Source organism: Chiloscyllium punctatum, chromosome X (assembly GCF_047496795.1).
Source record: "Chiloscyllium punctatum isolate Juve2018m chromosome X, sChiPun1.3, whole genome shotgun sequence".
Taxonomy (NCBI): Eukaryota; Metazoa; Chordata; class Chondrichthyes; order Orectolobiformes; family Hemiscylliidae; genus Chiloscyllium; species Chiloscyllium punctatum.
In genome coordinates, this window is record NC_092791.1 from 34,023,032 (window position 1) to 34,028,548 (window position 5,517).

The following is a 5,517-nucleotide window of genomic DNA, read 5'->3' on the forward strand; positions in this document are numbered from 1 at the left end:
TGTGAGATGGCGTGAGTCTGAGCGTGTTACTGTGTGTTTGTGAGAGAGGGTGTGAACTTGAGTGGTTTAATGCATGTAAGAGGGTGTGTGTCTGTCTGTTATTGTGAGAGAGAGCGAGGTTGTGAGTCTGAGTGTGTTATTGGGTCTGTGAGAGAGAGTGTGTGAGTCTGAGTGGTTTAACATGTGGGAGAGGGAGTGGGTTCAAATGGGTTATTCTTTGTGGGAGGACACGTGAGAGTCTGGGTGGAACATTTTGTGTGAGAGCCGAGATGAGAGTGGATTATTGTGAGTGAGGGTATAAGTTAGAGTTGGTTATTGTGTTAGCGAAAGTGTGGGTGCCTGTGTGACAATGTGTGTAAGAGAAGGTGTGAGTTTGGGTGGGTCGTAGTCTGTATGAGAGTTTGTGTGCGAACACGAGGGGAGATCAAATTGAGGTATTCAAGATAACGAAAGGTCTGGATAAAATAGACTTGTGGGCACTCTCAGATGAGATACCATAGTCTTAAAACAAGGGGTGACACGGTGGCTCAGTGGTTAGCACTGCTGCCTCACAGCGCCAGGGACCCAGGTTTGATTCTAGCCTCAGGTGACTGCCTGTGTGAATTTCGTACATTCTCCCCATGTCTGGGTGGGTTTCCTCCGGGTGCTCCGGTTTCCTCCCACAGTCCAAAGATGTGCAGGTCAGGTGAATTGGCCGTGTAAAATTGCCCCGTGTTCATAGAGTCATGGAGGGGTACAGCAGGGAAACAGACCCTTCGGTCCAACCCGTCCATGTCGACCAGATATCCCAAACCAATCTAGTCCCACCTGCCAACACCCGGCCCATATCCCTCCAAACCCTTCCTAATCATATACCCATCCAGATGTTGCAATTTTCCTCACTCCCTCCATTTCCTCAGGCATACCACCCTCTGTGTGAAAACGTTGCCCCTTAGGTCTCTTTTATATCTTTCCCCTCTCACCCTAAACCTATGCCCCTCTAGTTCTGGACTCCCCCGACCCCAGGGAAAAGACCTTGTCTATTTACCCGATTCCATGCCCCTCATAATTTTGTAAACCTCTATAAGGTCACCCCTCAGCCTCCGACGCTCCAGGGAAAACAGCCCCAGCCTTTTCAGCCTCTCCCTGTAGCTCAAACCCTCCAACCCTGGCAACATCCTTGTAAATCTTTTCTGAACCCATTCAAGTTTCACAACATCTTTCCGATAGGAAGGAGACTAGAATTGGAAGCAATATTCCAACAGTGTCCTAACCAATGTCCTGTACAGCCACAACATGACCTCCCAACTCCTGTACTCAATACTCTGACCAATAAAGGAAAGCATACCAAATGCCTCCTTCACTATCCTATCTACCTGTGACTCCACTTTCAAGGAGCAATGAACCTGCACTCCAAGGTCTCTTTGTTCAGCAACACTCCCCAGGACCTTCCCATTAAGTGTATAAGTCCTGCTAAGACTTGCTTTCCCAAAATGCATCCCCTCGTATTGATCTGAATTAAACTCCATCTGCCACTTCTCAGCCCATTGGCCCATTTGGTCCAGATCCTGTTGTAATCTGAGGTAACCCTCTTCTCTGTCCCCTCCACCTCCAATTTTGGTGTCATCTGCAAACTTACTACCTTTACCTCTTATGCTCACATCCAAATCATTTATATGAATGATGAAAAGTAGAGGGCCCAGCACCGATCCTTGTGGCACTCCACTGGTCACAGGCCTCCAGTCTGAAAAACAACCCTCCACCACCACCCTCTGTCTTCTACCTTTGAGCCAGTCTATATCCAAATGGCTAGTTCCCCCTGGATTCCATGAGATCTAACCTTGCTCAGGGCAAAAATGTACAGAAGTCGGGTAGGGAAATGGGCCTGGGTGATTACTCTTCGGAGGGTTGGTGTAGGCTTGTTGGGCCGAAGGGCCTGTTTCTACACTGTAGGAAATTTGTGATTCAAATTGCAAAAAAAGAGTTGGGGGGCATCAAATTCTCCCAGAGGGTTGTGAGTCTGTGGAATTCCCTACCCCAAAGTGCAGTGGATGTTGGGACAATGAGTAAATTTAAGGAGAAGTTAGACGGATTTTTAATTGACAATGTGTTCAAGGGCTATGGGGAAATGGCAGGAAAATCGGGGTGTGGAGCAAACCAGACATGGTTGGCTGGTGGAGCAGACTCGATGGGCCGAATGGCCTATGCCTGCTCCGAAATGTTATGCATGTATGAGTGGGTGTGTGTGTGTGTATACGCGTGTGCACACGCGTGCAGGAGAGAGGGATTTTGGGTAGGTGGGTTAAGGTGGTTTGTTTTAGAGAAAGAGGGAGTCGGTGTGTATTTCTACATAAGCAACTGAGTGTGGGTTTGAGGTTGCGTGTGTAAAATCACCCCATGGGTATGTGAACTTGGCGTGCGAGTGTACAAATGGTGTGAGTGTACTGATCATGTGAGTGTACAGACCGTGTGAGTGTACTGATCATGTGAGTATACTGACCATGTGAGTATACTGACTGTGTGAGTATACTGACTGTCTGAGTATACTGACTGTGTGTGATTATACTGACCATGTGAATATACTGACTGTATGCATTTACTGACCGTGTGAGTATACTGACTGTCTGAGTATACAGACCATGTAAATATACTGACAGTCTGAATATACTGACTGTGTGAGTATACTGACTGTGTGTGTATACTGACCATGTGAATATACTGACCGTAAGAGCATACTGACCATGTGAGTATACAGACCGTATGAGTATACAGACCATATGAGCATACTGACTGTGTGAGTATACTGACTGTGTGAGTGTACTAACCGTGTGAGTGTACTGACTGTGTGAGTATACTGACTGCGTGAGTATACTGGCTGTGTGAGTGTATTGACTGCATGAGTGTACTGACTGTGTGAGTGTACTGACTGTGTGAGTATACTGACCATGTGAGTACACAGACCATATGAGCATACTGACTGTGTGAGTATACTGACAGTGTGAGTATACTGACTGTGTGAGTATACTGACAGTGTGAGTGTACTAACTGTGTGAGTATACTGACTGTGTGAGTATACTGACCGTGTGAGTATACTGACCGTGTGAGTATACTGACCGTGTGAGTATACTGGCCGTAAGAGCATACTGACTATGTGAGCATATTGACAATATGAGTATACAGACCGTATGAGCATACTGACTGTGTAAGTATATTGACCGTGTGAGTATACTGACCGCGTGAGTATACTGACCATGTGAATATACTGACTCTGTAAGTGTACTAACTGTGTGAGTATTCTGACTCTGTGAGTGCACTGACTGTGTGAGTGTAATGACTGCGTGAGTATACTGACCATGTGAATATACTGACCATGTGAGTATACTGACCATGTGAGTATACTGACTGTGTGAGTATACTGACCGTGTGAGTATACTGACTGTGTGAGTATACTGTCTGTGTGAGTATACTGTCTGTTTGTATATGTGTGCGTGTGTGTGTATGGGTGTTGTATGTGTGTGTGTCTCTGTGTGTGCATGTGTTGTGTCTGTGTGTATGGGCATGTGTGCGTCTGTGCGTGTGGGTGTGTGTGTATGTGTGTGTGTATGTGTGTCTGTGTGTGCATGTGTATGTGTATGTGTGTGTGGGTGTGTGTATGTATGTGTGTATGTATGTGTGCTTGTGTGTGTTTGTGCGGGTGTGTGCATGTGTGTGTGTGCGTGTGTGTGTATGTGCGTGTGTGTGCACATGTGTGTACGTGTGTGTGTGTTTGTGTGTGGGTGTGTGTGTCTGTGTGTGTGCATGCATGTGTCTGTGTGTGCGTGTGTGTGTATGTGTCTGTGCGTGTGTGTGTATGTGTGTGTGTGTGTGCGCGCATATGTGTGTGTGAGTGTGGGTGTGTGTGTGTGGGTGTGGGCATGTGTGTGTGAGAAAGAGAGAGGGAGGGAGAGTTTGAGACCAATTGTTGTCTGCATGTGTGTATGTGTGTATGTGTGTGTGCGTGTCTGTGTGTGTGTGTGCACGCGTGTGTGTAAGTGTGTGCATGTGTATGTGCGTGTTTGTGCGTGTGTGTGTGTATGTGTTTGTGCGGGTGTGTGTGCGCGGGTGTGTGTGTCTGTGTGTGTGTGTGTGTGTGCGCATGTGTCTGTGTGTGCATGTGTGTGTATGTGTGTGTGCGTGTGTGTGTATGTGTGTGTGCGTGTGTGTGTCTGTCAGTGTGTGTATGTGTGTGTGCGTGTGTGTGTCTGTCAGTGTGTGTGTGTCTGTGTGTGTATGTGTGTGTGGGTATGTGGGTGTGGGTGTGGGCGCATGTGTGTGAGAAAGAGAGAGGGAGGGAGAGTTTGAGACCAATTGTTGTGTGTGTGTGGGTGTGTGCGCGCGCACGTGTGTGTGTGTATGTGTGTCTGCGCCTGTGTGTGCGTGCGTGTGTATGTGTGTGTGCGTGTGCGTGTGCACATGTGTGTGTGCGTGTGTCTGTATGTGCGCATGTGTGTGTATGCGTGTGCACGTGTGTGTGTACACGTGTGTGTGCGTGTGTGTGCATGCGTGTGTATGTGCGTGTGTGTATGTGTGTGTGCATGTTTGTGTGTGCGTGTGTGTGTGCATGTCAGAGTTTGAAACCAATTGTGTTTGTGTGTGTGTGCATGTGAGAGAGAGACAGAGTTTGAGATCAATTTTGTGTGTCTGCCTGTCTGTGTGAGAGAGTGTTTAAAATAAATTGTGTGCATCTGTCAAAGTTTGAGACCTATTTTGTCTGTGTGTGCGCGTGTGTGTGTGAGAGAGAGAGTTTGAGACCAATTGTTGTGTGTGTGTGTGTATGTCAGAGAGTTTGAGACCAATTTTGTGTGTGTGTGCCTGTGTCTGTGTCTGTGTGTGTGTGTGAGAGAGAGAGCGTTTGAGCTTGTGTGCGATAGAGAGAGATAGGGAGTGTCTGAGAGTGTGAATGCTTGAGTCTGATTAATTTAACACTCAGCATCATAAATTTATGTAAAAAATGCATTAGGTGGCAATTTTAATATATGAGGTGCGGATACAAGCGCACACATATTTTATACATATATGTATAATATTAATACGTGTGCTAAGTGATAAATACTGAGCTGCAGTCTGTCTGAATGAAGTGAGAGTGGGGATTTCAGTGGTTAGCAGCTGTAGAAACAGGGTGATCGGTTTTAGTGCAATATCGAGATTATAACCTCGATTTGAATATTATCCAGGTAACAGGAATTACTCAAGGTCATAAAATGTCAGGACGGTGCTGGCTGAGGGAGGTTTTATGAGGAGGAAGCACAGAATTCTGTGGCCGTCTAAGACATACTGAGAGGCTTGGGAGGAGAGAGCTAGAGAGAGAGCTAGGGTGAGAGGGGGAAATGAGAAAGGGGAGGGGGTGAGAGAGGGATTGTGAAAGTGGAGGGGTGAGAGAGGGAGTAGGGAAGAGGGAGTGAAGCAGAGTGAGAAGGAGGGAAACTGGCTGAAAGGGGCACTGAGAGAGTGAATGAATGAGAGAGGGGGCAAGGAGAAAGGGAGTGGGAGAAAGGAATT